Genomic DNA, 20,301 nt, shown 5'->3' on the forward strand with positions numbered 1-20,301 from the left:
GCCCTGTCCTGGTCCTCCTAATGAAGTCCGTAATCACTAACTCTGATTTTCCCACTTCCACACAAGCAAAACAAAACAGCCACTAATACACCTTGAGTCATTACAACCGGACGGCCGCAGTTAGACAAAGCACAGCTCCGGTTGCTTCAAACCCGCGTGGGACAAAAGAGACGACGAGATCAGACGGAAGGATCTGATCTAAAGGAACGGTGCACACAAAATGAGAAGGTCGCCCTCAGTCCGGTTTGTATTTTCTGTTGAAACATCTGAGCGCTGTCTCTGCGTTGCATGCCTCAGCAGTGAATGGGTGCCGCCAGAATGAGAGTCATATATAATATTTTTATCTTTCCAGATGTTAACCGATGGACTGTGGATTATTTGGATGTTTTTATCAGATGTTTGGACTCTCATTCTGACGGGTACCATTCACAGCGAAGCATCCAGGTGATTCAACGACACATTACTCCAAACCTTATCTTATATAACCTTGGGCGAGTAATTTTTTTTCAAACTGCAGCAGCTTTTCTTCAATGATACAATAAATGTCGATTCGTGAAACGCGCTAATATTATCAGATCGTATAAACTCTTAAAAACAAATAGCTTAGTTCTAATGTGCTCTAAGACTGAAAGATTATGACATTTTCAACGCTTTTAAAACTACTGTAGAACAGAAAGAACGGGAAGCAGAAAAGATCCTTCACTCACTCTCCGCAGGAGATGTCACAGACATCAAGGCCAAAGAATGAAGTGGTAAGAGAGAAGAATAAAAGAGAAATAAAACTGGAAGGAAAGAAAGAGAGAAAGAAAGAAAGATGCGTTATGGTTGCAGCCAACAGAAAATGCTCAACATCCAAAGATCCAATCCAAAAAAATGAGAATATTGAGGAACCGTGAGAAATAATTGGTCCACTTTCTCTCTAGATCTTAATCTGTCTCCTCTGAATGTCAGTCTTGTCCTCCATGTCTCTGATCCCTTCATGCTGGAGAGAAACACGCCGCAGATGTTTATTAAGTGTCTGAAGTCATTGATCACAGTGCGCATAATATAAAACAATCTAAGACCACTAATCCTCAGAGGTTTAACAGAAGCAGCCCAAAATAAGGGCATTAAAATCAAAATGTATGGTTTTACAATAGTATTTTGTGTCCTCTTTCTGTAGAAAAATAAGTGCACTGACAACCATTTAGTTTATTATGTTTTTATTACTATTAACACATCAGCTATATTTCCATCTTTTCTAATGTTAGCTTCCAGGTCGTTGCTTTGCATTTTACCTTCAAGTGACTAAATAGATCTTTATTTGGTCATGGTTTTGAGCGCAGAAATGCTGGGTATTGATTTTCTCCACTAGTTCGCTGCCTGATGGCGCAATGCTATGCACCTCAAATCATCTTATAAATCGACTGAACTTGAGAAATCAGGCTGGACTTCACAGAACTGGTCATCTGAGGTCAACTCTTCTTCTTTTTGATTAGCTTTTTCTCCGTCATAACAACCTAGTTTGCATATTTGTTTTATGCTATATCATATTTGATACAGGCTTTTTGCTCGTTGCATGACAAGATGAGATACCAAGCTCAAAGTCCAGAAGGAAAATACATTTTCATTTACTCAAAGAACTGTTAATAATTGTGTTAATTATATGCTATATTTATTTTTATATTTCAGTTTAAGGTTTAGAAGTAATTATAATAATAATTAGTAGTAGTAACATTTATTTTTATTCAAAGTAAGGTTTTCATGGTTTTAGTTTTAGTCCATTAGAGCGATTTAGAGAGGCCCATAAACTGAGCAAAATCATTTATACAGCCAAAAGATACATTTTAAAATATAAAAACATGTATTTAAATATAATTTTGCACTATTTATTTGCCAATAATATGTCTTAGAATTATGTAATGCTATGTAATTATTAGTAATTATTTATTATGTAATTATATAATATATATTTTATATAATATATAATTCAATGAAATACAATGATGATGTAGAGATGAACAAATAAATATTCTCAAAAGCATGATATTTGATACATTTCACTCATTTTCATCCATCTTCAGTGTTAGGGGTCACGTTACATTACAGTAAGAATAGAATAATATTTAATAATAATAATTTTATTTTTCAAGAAAGTAAAAATAGTAAATATTTCGAAAACATCCCTTTTAATTTAATTTTAAAATATTAAAAACTAATAAGACCAGCCCAGATAAAAAATGTAAAAAAATTAACAATTAAAAAAAAAAAAAAAAAAATTAACTTAAAAATGTAATCTAAACGATCTAAATAAGAACATGATTTTTTACATTCTTCAGTGCCTTCTCTGGCCTTGTTTCTAGCTTGAATATGAAATATAAATGACAAAATCTCTTCTCTTTTATTGCCTCATCTTACACAAGAAGGTCAGGTGAGGGGTACCTGATGGGCCTGATGGAGCAGCTCCATCCTCTCCTGCAGCACCTGACAGTCGTATTCTAGAAGCTCTTACGCAGCATCTGTCTGCGCAGTTTCTCCACCGCCGTGCGCAGCTGGGTCCTTCTGCAGCTCGTCCAGAGGTTCTCCGCACTTTCGATGACTTTATCCTGCTGCAGTGCGTTGTACAGTGGTCGCCTCCAGCTCCTGGATTTGCTGTTGCACGCACACACACACACACATCTTAGTGAGGACACTGCATAGACTTCTTTCAGGTTATTGACGTCTTCCTTTAAACCTAGCATCTTCTGTTAACATCATAGTAATGTCTCAGCTGAAGTTCACGAGAAAAACGTTTTTTTACCATGTAGGCCTGGTCCAGCGCCTGCTTCCTATAATCCAGCTCCTCCTCCAGATAACCCTTCTGTTTGCAGAACATCTCCTGAAAAGCACCAGCCACGATGGAGATGAAATCAAGACGGCAGTGAACAGTTTCCCTCAAGCTCATGCTGGCCTGTGATTAATTCATCTATCTTGCATTGCATCCCAAAATTACACAGTTTGAGAATTATTTAAGCTTCTAGCATGTTCAGTACAGTGTAACGTGTGCCATCTCAAGCTCAGGTCCATCATCTTCTGATGCAGAGCTGCTTCTGTGCCTTGATCTGCTGGATCCACTAAAACACAACAAATGATCATTACAGAGGAAGAATACTAGGACTAGAGACCAAGACCAGGAAGCACAGGTTCTTCATAAATAATACAAAGAGAAAAGAATTAACTCACACTTACAGATAACTTCATAACAATAATGCTTTAAAAGTGAATGGATGAAGTGGGAAAAAAGATACTCTTAATATGAAACTAAAACTAAATGATCTGCTGAAAACCATTTTTGCAGTCAAGCTTATTTTTAACGAAAAACATAACTCTTGCTCTGGTGATATCGGCAAAAGTCTGATATAAAAACAAGATCTCGATGCAAAGTACTTTTTAATGCAATGATATCTTCAATTTTGTGGACACTTTTTTGAATAATTTTGTTTTTGGTGACATTTTTATGCATCTGTGCATATGAAGCAAAAAGAAAGAAAAAAGCTATTGATGGCCTTTGATTGTTTCAAATCATCTTTAAAAAGCTGTGTTCCAACGATGCAGAACTCAAATAAAAGTATAACATAATATTTACATCAAATGCATAATGCATATTACCAATAATTTGTCTTACTAAGATTGCATTATGACAGCGACAGCTATATTATAACATACTCACGGCAGATACAGTCTTTAATATGGGGGCAAAACATACGGGCCTAATGCAATAAACATTACAGAACTTTCCTAAAAGACATGTTGTATCATATTTGATACGTTTGTCACCTATCTGTGCACATGAACACAATAAAATATAGTAAACTGTACTCATATGTCTTGAGAAGAAGATCAATGTTGAGTACTACATCACTAGTAATGATTCAGACATCTTTATCAGTGGAAGGCTCTGTAATATCTGATAGAGTATACTGTGCCGGTCATATAATTAGAAGTTGATTTATTTCTCTAATTCCACGTTCAAAGCATATTTATCAGTGGGTACACACAGACGGATACATTTCAAATGTTTATTTCTTTTAATTAGAACCAACAATTATGAAAAACCCCAAATTCAGTATATATTAGAATATTACTTAGGACCAATGCAAAGAAAGGATTTTTGGGAACTGAAAAGCACGAGCACGTGTGGCGTGGATCAGTCCGTGGCACTGCTCGGGATGCTCTGATAGTGGCCTTCAGCTCTTCTGCATCTCACGTCCTGCTCTTCTCAATGCCCCGTAGGTTTTCTGTGGGGTTTAGGTCAGGGAGTTTTTCTGGCCAGTTAAGAACAGGGATACCGCGGTCTTTAAACCAGGTACTGGTAACCAAGGGGCCAAGTCCTGTTGGAAAATTAAATCTCCGTAAAGGATTGCTCAGCAGCAGGAAGCATGAAGTGCTCTAAAACCTCCCGGTGTATGCAGCTCACGTCGAGCAACCGGACCTCAGAGTACACAGTGGACCAACACCAGCAGATGACATGGACCCCAAACCATCACTGACTCTGGAAACTTCACGAGCAGACCTCTCTTCCTCCAGACTCTGAGACCAGGATTTCAAAGGAAATGCAAGACTGACTTTGGAGTCAGGCGAGGACGGTAGCTTGTCTGTTGTTCGAGAGTGTCTCGACCTAATGAAAGAAAGCGAAGTCTTCTGCGCACGTCTGTGTTTAGTGCTGCAGTCCACTCTTTGTGAATCTCCCCCACATTTTTGAACGGGTTTTGTTTCCCAATCCTCCCCAGGGAGCGGTTATCTCTAATGCTTGCACACTTTTCCCCTTCGCCTCTCTATTAATGCGCTTGGACACAGAGCTCTGTGAACAGCCAGCCTCTTTGCAATGATCTTTTGTGTCTCGCCCTCTTCGTGCAAGGTGTCAATGTTCATCTTTTGGTCAGCTGTCAAGTCAGCAGTCGTGTGTGTCTACAGAACTAGCCTGAGAGAGCATTTAAAGGCCTTTGCAGGTGTTTGGAGTTAATTATCTGATCGGAGCGTGGCGCCAGGTGTCTTCAATATTCAACCTTTCCACAATATTCTGGTTTTCTGAGATACTGAATTTTGGGGTTTTCATTAGCTGTGTGATCGGCGTGTAACCAACGAATGTGATATACAAGTTTCACATTTGAACGGAATTAGTGAAATAAGTCTTTTTGATGATATTCTAACGATAAGCTGTACGTAAGACGTACCTTCTCAGCGAGAGACAGCACGGTACTGGCTTGAATAATGGCCACCTGCTCCTCGTTCCTCAGGTTCTGTGTAAAACCATAAACACACACGGTGCATTGAGTCTGGCGTATTAACCCTAAACCATCCAACACAAAATCACATCCCTTTTAATGCTTTCGAACAACTACATAAATCACATATATTTAGATTAGAGTCCAGTTTTGCCTCAAAATACTCCTAATTACTGCCTATTAATATTTAGTAAAGTAGTAAAGTGCTTTTCAAGTAATAATAAACTACAGATATCCCAGTAATATTCACGGTAATAATCAACTAGTTAATACTGTTACCAATATTCTTATTAAGTCAACAAAGTAAGAATGGTGCAAAAAAAGCATGCATTCTCAGCTAATACAGATGTTATAATAATAGATGTTCAATGCAATATTGCAATACACAGTATTGAGTTAATTACATCAAAATAAGTAAGTAAAAAGTAAAAGCAAGTTCTGTGTGTGTCGTACCCCGTTATCCCCGAGTATGTCCAGCAGCTTGATGAGGTCCGGTATACACATCGCCCTGTGGAGAAAAGACGAGAAAGGTCTCGGTCACTAGCTCTTCCTGGATACAGGCGGCAGATGAGGACTGGATAGTTACCTTCACACCCTCCTTTATGCAGTAGATCTGCAGCGCGCTCACTCCTTCAGAGAAAGGGGTGGATCTGAAGAGTGAACGGAGGCGATCTCCTCTCACGCTCCTGACAGATCACACACAGATCAGACACACTTTACACACTCTACAATCGGGAGAAATCGGCCAAATCTTTGCTGGAATTCCACCATGAAACAATACGCTGACAGCATTTCAGCTTTGACGGGTTTAGGTCAAATTTACGGTTACATACCGTAATTATGTTAACTGATATAATGTTAATTTACCAACCTAATAAAGTGCTGAAAACTGTTTTGTACCTATTAAATACGCCGATAACCATTGATGAGAAAGTCTCGTGATGAACCAAAGCCCATCATGCAGATTTTAATAAGAACGTATTTATAAAAAGTGTGTCTTTCTACACAAACACTAAACACCATCATTAAACAGAATGATGCAATAAACGTTCATTTAACAACATTAGATACAACTCTAATAATCATAACTGTTTGACAAATTGTGATTTTAACAAAATTCTCCAATTCTGTAAATGTCAATTTACCTTTAACCATTTAACAGCTTTTACCGTTAAAATCACTGTCATTTTTAACAGTGCAACTATTTCTTTAAAGCAGGCTGCTTCCTTAAAGTGTAGTCTTTATATCTCAGTACTTTCACCAGTAGACCTCAGTGACGCACAGTTAATGAGACACCGTGCCAGAAACTGTGAAACATTTTTGTCTCGTAATGCAAATCAGAAATAAACGTGCAATTCTGAAAAGAAAAGTCAAAAGTAAATGTGCATGGATGCATCTGGGTCGTCAGTGCTTGCTATACCTTAAGAACAAATCAAGGTTAACAACTGAAATGACTGGATTTTGTCAGCTGTAGATGCAATAGCACATCTACTGTTTACTAAAGACTGCAGCCAGCGGTGATTTGTGAACCGAAATGGAGATAAAACCTCGAGTTCAAGGATGCGAAACTCCAGGAGTTCGTTCTGATCTTTAGAGTCCTGTAGTTCCTGCTGCAGCTTTCCGTTTTCATTCTCCAGCTTCTCCACCTGGCCGAGAAACATCAGAAGAAACGTCATCTTCATAAAAGTCTTTTCGTCCTATACAAACTTTCCTGCGTTTCCTACATCCTTCAGAAATAATTCTAATATGCCGATTTGCCGCTCTGGAAACATTTTCGACTCTTATCGGGTGATAACATATTTGTTGTGGAAACTGATTCTTTGAGGAACAGAAAACACAGGAGAAGAGCGTTTATTTGAAGCGTTATTAAACTGCTGAATGACTGCGCAACGGTTTTTACATTGATTTAATAATCAAAAATGTTTATGGAAAAAATCAGCACATAGTAGAATGATTCCTGAAGGATCGTGTGACACTGAAGAGTAATGATGCTGAAAATTCAGCTTTGACCCCAAGAATAAATTATATTTGTGACATATTCATGTCGAAAAGCCTATTTTAAATTGTCAAAATATTTTTAATTATTACTGTTTTTATTGCATTTTTAATCAAATTAATACAGCACTGATGGGCAGAAGAGACTTTGCATCCAGAATAATTATATATAATTATATATGTACGTGTACTGTGTATATTCATTATGTATATAACTACACACACATATATTACACTCATTTCTTTATATTCTTATATTTAACATTACATATAAATATATTTCATACATAAACATATTTTTCTTAAAAAATATACATGCAGGTGTTTGTATTTATATACATAAATATACCTAAAAATACACTTATTTTATATAACATGTATTTATCATTTGAAAGCAATACTTTTTTCCCAATAGTGTGCGTATTTCAGCACGTTATTTTCCCTAAGCTTGCACTGTGACTACATTTAGAATCACGCCATTGATCTTTATGTAGTTCCTATTTATAAATCTTTCTGAAGATGCATCACTTTCCGTAAAAAGCGGTGTATTCCCCAGCACTCGGACTCACCTTCTCCAGCAGCTCCTGATTGCGTCTCAGAAACAGCTGCTTCTCTTCCACCCATTTAGAGTCCTAGAGGAAGACGGAGATGAGGCACGCTGCACGCTTTAGAAGACACTAAACTAAACACCACAGTCTGAGGGCGCTCGGGAATCATCTTTCGCAGCGCGCCGATATGTATAACGGTAGTAAAAAGTCGTCTACCTGTCCTTTTTAAAGCCAGCTCTTTTCCAGGTCTTCGATTTTAGCTTTGTATCTTTGAGCGTCTGCCTGCAGCTGTTCGTGAGCCTGCAAAGATATTAGAAGCTACTGTGTGGGAACGTTTGGAGGGTATGAAATCTTTTAGCCTCGATGAACTCACAATTATGAATAAACTCCTGTTCATTAATAGTTAGTAAGGTAGCTGTTAGTTTAGTTATGGGCTGGATTAAAGGATCAAAATACGATCGTGCAGAATGAGACGTTAATAAGTAATTATAAACAGCCTGTATGCTAGTATGCTATATAAATATATTCAAGCTATAGTTAATAGTCAGAAATGGTGTTTTCAAAATTGTTTTGTTTCAGTCATTTAGTTTTCAAACTATCTGAATATATAATATAAAGGTCATTGTTGCAACCCTAGTTCATATAACTTTTTAGATTTTGAGAAATAATAAGAGTCCTTTATATGAAAACATGTATTCATATCCTATTTCTGTATGTCGGCTGCACATTATTTAAAACGAATATTATTTAAAAAGGTTTTTCGAATATTTATAATTTCGTAATTCTGATAAAACTGCTTTTCTGCTTATTTTTCTACAAAATAATAATAATTAAACATCATGCTGAACTACTCAATAAGAAGACATTTTAAAGAGGATCAGTGTTATTTTTACAACAGTAATGCATTTTTGTTAATATTTTCAATGTTTTAGCTGTATATTTTTCACTCAAATTTTGTTCATTTTTAACTTTTTAAAATCGCACTCACGGTATTTATGTTTACCTATCATTATTATTAATAGCATTTATTTGAGCACTTCAGCTTATGAGAGCTACGATAAAAATAAGTTTGTTTTTATCTAAAGATAATCACCACAGTGAATTTTTAATTTTATTTTGGCTGCTCCTTCATCAGAATGGTACCAACCCAACATTTGAATATCGAAATAAAGTTTCATTCAGAGATTAAAACATGGTAATCATATTAAAAGGTGTACTGAATTGCAGTTAATGCATCTAGGTCTTGCATTGCTTATTTTTGTAATGTTACAGTATGTTACCGTAATACCTTAGCCTCCATTTCAGCGTCCCAGCACACCTCCTTTCTGCTCCTGCAGCAGAGCGTGCTCTCTGAAGAGCCTGGTATTCTCGAGTCAGCTGCTTAAAGCGCAGTTCGGACTCTTCAGCCGCCAAACCCTTCAAGAAGAAAAAACATCCGTGAGAAATAACGAACACGAACTGTGCGTGGAACACAGGGATCCTGCCTGAGAAACCAAAGAAACGGGCGGACCTCGTCTAAGTCCTCGTCCGGCGTCGCCGGGGTCCGGTCCATGCGCAGGAGGCCACCGAGGGCGTTTCGAATCCATGGACTCTTCATCGTAGGCCATAGAACGTGTCTACGACAATGTGCCTCTGCTCGGGAGGAAGACGAGAACAATTCCAGGTAAACGTGGACGTATTTAATGAACTTTTGGGTCAGATTTGCATCGTGAAAACACCGAGTGGAAGCACCAAAAATGTTCAAATGTGTATGAATCAATAAATGGAACAAACGACGGAAACATTCGCAAAATAAATGCTGCGCAACAAAAAACGGTGCCTCTTTGATAACTGCTCTAATTTGCCGACTGATCTCATTACACAGCATCTAAAATATTTTGAAACACCTGCGCCAAACAAACTGTGTCATCAGAATATGGCATAAATAAGTATTTTTATTCATATTGCAGATTTGCAGTTAATCGATTTGAAGTATTAAAAATGTATTTTAGAGTTTACGAATATTTGTGCATGCAGTAATGTCTGAAGAGCTAATACGACGGCGTCTGTCATTGAGAAGTTCATCTGCGAGACGTGAATGATTTATTATGCAGGAGAAAAGAGTGCCTGGCTTCTCAGCTTGCTGATTTTTTTAACGCTTTATGCTATATTTCGGTTCACGTTCAAAGCACACACTCACCTTTATAGGTCTGCTTCGTTTATGCCTCTTCTTTCTCAAGAGTTTTTCTCTATCCTGAAAGGCGCACAAGAAAGACAGACAGTTGGGTGTTTGTTGCTCTGCGCGTGACTCCTGGCTGGTGTTTGTAGGAGTAGTACTCACTCGAGTCAGCTCGTCGATCATGCTCTGCTGCTCCAGAACCTGCAGCTTGAGGAACTCGATCTCCTGATCGTCCGTGGCCTGGTCCAGATCATTCAGAGACTTGAGCTTCTTCAGAGGAGGATGGGAGGTGATCTTCTCCTTCTGAACGCAAGCAATGCAAGCGGAAAGAAGAAGCAGAAGCCTTTCTGTGCTTTGTTGGCATTCGGTAACAAATGCATTGGATTTAATCGCACTTTAATATTTGGAAACTAAAGAGGGACCCACCATCTCCACGTTCTCCTTGGTAATGGATTTAAGTTTATCCTCCATCCTCTGAAGCGACTGGCTGAGCTCATCGTTTTTCCGACTTAATAATTTGTTCTTCTCCAGTAAGGGCTTGCACTGTTTCTCTCCTCTCGAGCGCGCTTCAACTGAGCAGAGCAGTTCAGGTTAATTATTCATAAGCAAAACACATAAAAAGAGAAATGATGAAGATGCATGCTAAGATGTCCTTTCTACAGGAAGCATCTACGCAAGTGACGTACCAGCTCGTTTCTTTCATCCACTAAGATTGAATTGCGGTCCTCCAGCTTACGAATGGTGGCTTTGAGCTCGCTAATGCGCTTCTGGTTCCTTCTCATGTCCTAAAACACATAACGCCAGATATATCTGTAACACAAACACATACTGTGCGTTGCATAATAAAAAAAATGCATGCAACGATACAAAATGCGTACGGGATTAAGCCATACTTTCTCTGAGAACTGAGAAGCTCACAAAAAAGAAGCATCAGGTAAATGCATTATTATTTATGGGCTACTGAAAACTAAATCTTAAAATAATGCATTACAAGAAAATAAATCTAACCTTTCGATCATTTGCTTTTATACAGAATTGTGATATTTTACTTTGTATGCTTTAATTCATGCTGGTTTTATTTTTGAGACGTGGACTATAAGAACACTACACGCGTCTAGTTTCTTTACCGGACTCCCACAATGCTCTGCTCCGTCTCCAGCGCGGCCGGGGATCTCTCTTTTGGGGCTTCCCAGGTTGCACTCTGCCTCTTTTACCAAAAACAGCTGCTCATCAAGCGCATCCTTCTGTAGCTGCAACTTCTGCACGAAGCCCGTCGCTGTTTCCAGCTCTTTCTCCAGAGAGAAGATCGTCCGGTCCTTCGCCTTGATCTCATCCACCTACATAAAGTCACACTGGGTTAGCAGCGCCTAACTGAAACTGAAAATATTGTCGTTTTAATAGTTAAAGACAGTAAAAACACGACAGTAAAAAAATGGCAATTATGTGCTGAAATGTGGTGAAAGCTGTAATAGACCTAATGGGAAATTTTACAGCAAAATACTGTTAGACATAGAGTTATCTTATAATTTGCAGTAGAACACCATGCATTGAGATTCCCAGAAGTCTCTATACAACTAACATTTGATGCTATTTTTTTTATTTGCATTGCAGTGAATGGGTGCCGTCAGAATGAGAGTCCAAACGGCTGATATCAAAAATCACAATAATTCACAGCGCTCCAGTCCATCGGTTAACATCTGGAGAAGACAAAAGCTCAAATAAACCCAGCATTAAAAAAAACTTTGACTCTAAAAAATATATAGCCTCATATCAAGCACCGTTTAGGTTCAAAACAATTCTAAACAAATAGTGGACTTTTTCACTGAAAGAAGCAATATCACAGACTCACATGTAAAGGAGCAACTGTGTAAAGGTAAAAATGTCTAAATGCTGGATTTGTTTGAGCTTAACTGATGAACTGGAGTGCTGTGGATTACGGTAATGTCTTTATTGGCTGTTTGGAGTTTCGTTCTGTGGCACCCATTCACTTCCATGCATCCATTCAAGAAACAAACTACATATCAGAACATTTTCAGCAAATACTCACACAATATATATTATACAGTATGTTATTATAAAGTTAAAATATGCTATATCAGAAAATAAAATGTTGTGTAATTTGGTACACAAACATTATTTCAATAAATAAAATACACTTAACCATTTTGATTCCATTGTGCATCATTATGTGGGCAATAAGCAGGGAGGTGTATATGTAATACCTATGATGCTTGTAAATATGAAATAGAAAATTATAATTTATAAAACTGATAGGTCCAGTTTGTGTGTTGCTTGACAACCTCTTTGTTACAATTACAACATTATAGAGGAACTACATAGTTTAGCGAAATAATAAGGTTTATAATTATTATTATTATTATTATTAATACCGTAACACTTATTTAGTTTTATTATTATTTAGTCATTTTAACCATACATATTTATTATGTATATTTAAATGTACACACACGCTGGCATGCATTTAAGAAAATATGTTGTGTTTATATATTAAATATATTTGTATGTTATATCGAATATGAATATATACATGTAAATACAAGCGAATGTTTTCTAAATATATACCGTATTTGTGTATTTATACATACATAATAAATATACACACTACACACGCATACTGTATATTACGTAAACAAAAACTTATTTTCAATTGCAAGTAATCGTTTGAAAGCACCAAAGGCCGTCCGTGCCTTGCTTGATATTAAAAAAACAGTTCACCCAGAAAATGAAAATGGGGCCATATTTTACTCACCCCCAAGGCATTCTAGGTGTACATGACTTACGATGTTACCTTGCATTACTTGCGGCTATATCCGATTTATAACTAGTTATATTAGTGTGAACGTGCCTGAACCGTTTACCTCTGCTTTATTTCTTGACCTGTCCACATTCGGGATTAAAAGCGCTGTCTTACCAGTCGACGAATATCTTTCTCACAGTCCCACTTGATCTTGGAGATCTGCTCCTGGTGCGCCTGGTGTTCGGTGCGCAGGTCTCCGGCCTTCATCTTGTCGGCTATGATCATGGTGCTCAGCGCTTCGTCCGTCTGCCGTTTAGAGGATTTCAGCTCGGCTATTTCCTGCAGCAGCTTGACGCGCTCGTGGTCAAAGAAGCGGCGGGCCTCCTCCCGGGCCTCGAGCGTCAGCGCGGTGCGCACCTTTTCCCCGCTGCCGTCGCGCAGAGCGCTGAGCGCCGTCCGCAAGCGCTGGATCTCTCCTTCTTTGATCTTAGCGGTGCGCGCGCTGGCTCCTGCTCGTGCTGCCGCGTCAGGGATTCGCGCGGGCGGGCGAGCTCCTTCAGCTTCTCCTCGTGCCAGCGAGCCCTCTGCTCCGTCAGCGCGCCGTGTGCGATGCTGCTCCTGCTCGCGGATGCGCTGCCCTCCTGCACCTTTTCGCTCCAGCTTGGTCACCTGCACAAATAAGTTACGTTACAGTTTTTTGGATCAAGCAGAGCAGCAGATATGATTGAAGCTGGGGAGAGGTTGATGTCTGGGCGCTGTTGGCCTACCTTGCATTTTTCTTGATGCAGTTCAATTTGAATGTCGGTTAGTTTGGACCTGAGATCTTCGTTGGCTGCCTGTAAGGCGGAGATGAGCGCTTCAGGCTTCTCGCCCTTGGCGCGGCCTTTCTTTGCCATTGGGTCAGATGTAAGGGTTCCTCAAACGCTCTTAGTATCCATCACTTCAAGTAACACTGACGTTTCCAATTCCGTCTTTTCCTCATTATCCTTGTAGGGAGAAAACCTGCGGGAAACACGCATCGTATTTACAGGAACTATGTATGCTTGTAAACTTAGATAATCTTTCTATGACTTCAGCCTGGAGTGTCTTTTTTTTTTTAAATCTGCAGATTTTTACCTTTTCTTGTATTTGGAAGGAAAGTCTTATCGTTTATTTTACAACTTTTCTCAAATGCCTTTTAGTTCCAGACCCGCAATGTCACAGGCTGTGATAATAAATGATATAAAATCATGATATTAATTATTACATATCTGGGTTGATTGGGATACATTTGTCCGTCATTGAAATCTATCCTAATCTAACAAAAGCATAAAGCGGCTCAGTGTGCATTGCCAGAATATGACTTATTATATGTATTGAAGAGCATCATGACATATTTTAGAGCTCTGTTGCTAAAGCTATGGCTCTAAAACAGCGTCTCATTTCAAAATCAGCTGTCAAATTATGCAAAACCGTATCAGATATGTAGTGTAGTGACGTTTCATTAACACTTTAGTTTAGGGTTCAATTCTCTATTACTGAATAGTGACTGACACGCACATTACTAGCACATTAACTGTTTATTAGTATTTATTAAGTGCATATTAATGCATTAGGGTTCACTCATACAGAGTGCATCTTTGTCTCTAAAAAAACACGAGACACGGCACTCAGGAATGGTTTTGATAAAAGCAAAGTATTCCATCAAATAACAGTTGCCACGCAACTTGCATCTCTACAAAAAAGCCTGCAACGCTTGCCCCGCCTCCGCACTCTTCTGATTGGTACACTGTTCTGGAGCTGATTTTAATGAGCAGCGCTGCGTGTAAAAGTTAATAGTCATAGTAAACGGTACATAGTGAATGTCCATTTAAATGCAATGCATTGTTCGTAGCAATAAATAAACAAGGAACTCCTCTCCTTATACAGGAAGTTAAAACACTAGTACTGCTGACCATATTCATTATTAAATATGAAGAACGATGCACTTACACAAGACACTGGAGTTTTCTTGACAGCCGCTCACACACACACACACACACACACGGTCTCAGACATATACACTCAAGAAGACCTTCATTACATAAAACAGCATTATGATGATTAAGAGATTGTGAATGATTATGATGATGATGAGGCGTAATGGTGATTAAGAGATTGTGAATGAAGACTGACGCTCGTCTCTCCAGATACAGCTACGGTCACTACAACACGGCAGAGGCGAAGGAAACTACTAAAATAAGACGTGCTGCTGGTACAAGACCGCATGAAGCATCCGACATGTCCAATGAATCGCTTTCTGAACTCATGAGATTGTGTCTTGATCAGATTTTGAGAATCTCTGCATCAGCGTCTCATCAATGGACGCTCTGCAGCGAATGGGTGCCGTCAGAACAGCTGATAAAAACATCACAGTAATCCACAGCACTCCACTCCACCTGGAGAAGATAAAAGCTGTGCGTTCAGTAGAAAACAAATCCAGCATATTTGTTTAGAGCTATGAACTCTTCTGATTCAGTCCAGACCACCTTTTCACCTTCGCGGATTTCCTCATTCTGACGGCACCCATTCACTATATCACATATCAATACTTAAACGCCTTTCCGACGTAAACGTTAATTGCATGTCATTTACAATTCAACTAAAATGCAACTGATATTAAATGCAGTTATTAAAACTTTAAAGTTTTCGACCAGCCCAAACAGGACTAATTTCATAATTCTCTTTACTAGGATACAATCTGGCTTTGACAGAAGGGCTAAAATACACTCCTGTTTCAGTTTTATTTTTTAGAAAACTATTTTATTTTCGGAAAGACAATTAAGCGAAATAATTTGGCTGGAGTCGCGTGCATCCAAATAGAAATGCTGGCAAAATTGCCTTAGCAGACAACGGCAGTGCAGACAGAGCCATTGATCAGGACGCATCTAAAACTGATCTCCAGCTGTTTTCCGTATGAGACTAAAGTCCTGAAATGATCGACAAACACACTGAGACAGAGATGTTTAAGAAATACGTCCACATGTTCATTAAGCAATTTAAATATGCATTTAAAATAAATGTTAAAATATTAAAAATCATGCAAAATATTTATACGTCAGTACTGAGCTCAAGGGAGTGTGAATATTTTAAATAAAAGGCTACTCTGACAGAAACCGCCCTGTTTTAGCACGTTCAGCAATATAGCGTTAGCACAACTGAAGTGACTTTTAAACACGACTAGCATCAATGCTTATAATAAAACTGTGTTTAGAGCATGCAACCTTTAACAGAAGTTAGAGCTTTGGCTTCGCTGCATGAACCTCGCCAATGCTCATGTTTAATAAATAGATGAAAATGGACACGATTCACATTACGTTCACAAAAAAAAAACAAAAAACACACATTGTGGACGTTCTCCAGCACTGGATCCTAAAGCGGTGCGGGGTCAGGCCCTTCAAACCCTTGTGCATTTGATAAATAAATAAAACATAAATAATAATAACTTAAAACGACGCTGATCCTGAAGAATAAAGCAGTTCTGCGATACCGCATGAATCCGGCAATTCACATTATATGACACAAGAACGACTTGTTTTAAGCATAAAATCATTAGCGTACAGTAAATGTATAAAGTATGTGTACAGCTGGCTAGAAAAAGAAAATAATGCATTAATTTATTATATACATATATGTTATAATACAATAAAGAGCATTGGTTTCATTCAACATCTATTGATTATCACTGTTAAAGAATATCAGAATATAAACAGTGAGGATGACTCGAATGATTCGAGATGATGATGATTATTATTATTATAAGCTGTGCATTGCGTACTGTATCATACTGTAATGTCATGCATATTTGCTTACTAGCACCTTGTGGGCAGAGGAAGTTAATCTCGGTTATGTCATTTGTGCCAGTTAATCTTTCCGCCCACCAGAACCTCGATTCAACAGCTTTAGATGTCGGGCAGATATTTTGATTAAAGTGTGCAAAACCCCTTCGGTTACTGACGAGCGTTCCCTCCAGAGGAGCTACGATGTCACAACTCTAACGATACCTTCATCCGTATGCCCTTCGAAACGAACAGACCGACTCCGTGCATCATATTGGGGCGATCTGAAGGATGCACGGAGGTCCTCCTGATCGTTGTACACGTGCATGAAGACAATACTCTAGTAGTTCAGGCGTGAGGACGCCATACTGTAGCACACTTATCACTAATACCATATTAACCCAGAAAGCGCCGAATCAAAGCGCACACTGAAGCCCCTGGCTGCCAAGTTTTAAAAAAATATATCCGTGCGGCACACTTAGCTGCTGCCGCGGCCGTCCGTGAATCCCTGTCAATGTTTCGGTGTGCTAAGTATAGGATCACGCTGAATGTTTCCGGTGGGAAACACCTTTTTTTTCGAAGCTTTGCATGCGTTTACTGCTAAACCTGGCACTCCACAGACGCAGGGAATTACTCTGTGAAAGTAAAGCTGCATGACCATGTCTACACTATCAGTCAAAGTGGTCACTAGGAGTAGACTACAATCACCACGAGTGTTTTGTGTTCATTTGTTGGAGTAAAACCGTGGTGCATTTTCATTAGAGCCAACACAGAACAAAACTTTTGATCCATTCTTGTTCATGTGAGCGCCTGTTCTTTCTTTGCTGTATATATTTACGCATAATACATCAGCAAGACGCATTAACACGTTCATTTGTTACTAAACACATCAGCGATGTCCCACACTGACATTGAAAGTGATCACACTTTTACTTATGTCTTTTTTTTTTAATTGTTATTTAATCACCGAAAACTGAATAAATAATTGGTCGAGACACAACTGCATGAAAATCTGGAATCTAAATACTAAGAAAATCACCTTTAAAGTTGTCCAAATTAAGTCCAAAATCATTTTTTTTATATATTTATGGAAGGAAATGTACTCAATTTCTTCATGGTACATAATATCTTCTTTGTACGAAAGGAAAATGGCTCATTTTGACCCGTTACAATGTATTTTTGTGCTCCAGTGTCACATGTTTTAAACAATATTAAAATATGTATCAAATATTTAAAACTGCAGCTTCTTTACCTTTTGGGAACGTCTTCTCTTTTACAATTTGTTGGCACCTTTATGCACACAGACGAAATGGGATCGACGATAAAATCCTTCAAAGATTTACCCAATACGTTTTTTTCAGCTTTCATATAAATGCATACATTTGCAGTTCCTCAAACAGTGCAATGTCTTCAGACTGAACTTTACAAGCTTGCCGCAAATACGTTCAACGTCAAATCAAGTCTGGTAACATAATGCAAAGAAACCTTTCATTTGTTTCGTTTCTTTCTGACAAACCTGAGCGTGTCGCATCAGTAGACTGAAGTGTGGTGAAGTGAGGTAAAAGAGCCAGAGATAGAATGATGAAAGGCATCTAACGGCTGAAGGTTTTGAGGGACTGGGATGTTACGGTCACTTTCTCTCTCTCTCTCTGTAGCAGGAGCACAGACACGCTGGCATCATGACCCACTTTTACATCACAAACACAATAACACAGAGTTCACTGTTTGACCCCGCACAGATCAAGTCTGGAAAAGTTCAGTTCAGTTTGAAAGGGTTTCTCTTCTGTCTTTGAATGCAGATCGACGTGAAACACAAGCAGCAGAGCACTACCGGCGATTCACGTTAAAAACAGGAAAATACAGCACTGATATACAGTGTTTCCATGCAATTACATGCATAAAATTACACTTTCTCCAGTTGGTCAACAAGTACATAATTTACTTTATATAAAATTGATTTGGGATATTTTTGGATTACGCCTCAGGGAAAAATGATCTTGATTGTACCAACGACAACAAAAAAACGACCAATCCAAAATCATACAGACGTCACTCTTAACTCTGGATGGATATTCTATTAGACTTATTAGTAATCATATTAGTGATAATAATGTGTGTAACTAATAACTGATAGTGTCTGCTTTGCTACCATACTAATAAAATGCCACTGTTTTGCTGTATAGAAGTCAGAACACGCTGGATATTGAAATTTCTTGTATTATTTCTAAAATAATGAATGAATATATGAAGACATAACTGAGCAAAAGTTGTATAATACATTGCTGTTTTCTTTAGGAAAATAACTACATAATAATATAATAATATACAAAATAATATATATATGTATATATATATATATATATATATATATATATATATATATATACAACTTATATACAATTATATATAATATATATATATATATATATATATATATATATATATATATATATATATATATATATATATATATATATTATACTCTATATATTAACCAGTTATATAAATTTGTATTATTTCAACTCAAAATAAAAGGTAGGCCTTTAAGAAACATACTTCCTAATAGGATTTTCCTTATTCCCAAAAAGGACAAAATCCCAATTTAATAGATCCAAAGAGATCTACTTTCAGCTGTCCAGAAGTGAGAGCTTTTATCGGCACACAAGCACAGATGTATTTATGCAATGATGAACAGGACTCTCACAATCTAAGTTTCGTCCTTCTCATTTGATTTGATTATCATCGATTGGGAAAGCCAACAGGAATCCTGATTTCTAAGGATTTCTAGGTAGGAATGAGTAGCAATGTAACGCACAGCGAGGGTTTCGAGCACATTCGTGCCATGCACACGCTAGTCCCCCGTCGTTGCTGTAGTGTGAAGCATGGATGTGAGAGTGTTATTTCGACACGGTAGCAGAGGTCATGTGACAGACTGCCCGAGGCCTTCCACAGATGATTGCTCCGTGATGAGAGCTGGATGCTATCACGAGCATACGAGCAGCATCATGTATGAGAGAGAGAGAGAGAGTGATCTGTAACGCAGCGGCCTGCAGGGCTGGATCTCACGCGTCATGACGCGCAGGCCGAGCTCGCCCGTTCCCGTTCACACGTCCCCGCAAAGCCACCGCGTCAGCCCAGAACCGAGAACCGAACGCCGAGTGCCGCATGCTTCCTAGGCGTGCCCTAATTTCGTTTCTGTGAGCCTCGCCGTGATGCTGTCAGTCTGTCCGGGGGGCTCTCCGAAGCGCGTCTCGGCGACGGCGCGCGCGAACGGTTAAAACAGCGGCGACCCAAAGACGCCGTTCTTACCTAAAAAACGATCCTCCGCGATGTGCCACGGTCCCCGAACCTCAAATCCGCAATCATGGTCCTACATATTTCTCAGCGCGACCTCTCAGCATCAGCAGCCGTACAATAAAACGACAAGCTCCGATGATGCTGCGTAACCCCGCCCTCCTCCTGCTGTCAGAGTGATGCTGCGTAACCCCGCCCACTCCGCTGTAAGAATGATGCTGCGTAACCCCGCCCACTCGGCTGTCAGAATGACCTCATCGTATTCTCACTGCAGTCCTCCTACAGATAGATAGATAGATAGATAGATAGATAGATAGATAGATAGATAGATAGATAGATAGATGATAGATAGATAGATAGATAGATAGATAGATAGATAGATAGATAGATAGATAGATGATAGATAGATAGATAGATAGATAGATAGATAGATAGATAGATAGATAGATAGATAGATAGATAGATGATAGATAGATAGATAGCTTTCACCTCAAATATACAAATAAAA

The 20,301-nt window shown here is 38.6% G+C and overlaps 1 pseudogene; it reads right to left on the bottom strand.

Moving 5' to 3' along the window:
• Positions 1–919: 919 nt before the first annotated feature.
• Positions 920–20,176, bottom strand: LOC122326394 (annotated as a pseudogene).
• Between the last annotated feature and the right edge of the window lie 125 nt (positions 20,177–20,301).

This window comes from Puntigrus tetrazona, chromosome 21 (assembly GCF_018831695.1).
Source record: "Puntigrus tetrazona isolate hp1 chromosome 21, ASM1883169v1, whole genome shotgun sequence".
Taxonomy (NCBI): Eukaryota; Metazoa; Chordata; class Actinopteri; order Cypriniformes; family Cyprinidae; genus Puntigrus; species Puntigrus tetrazona.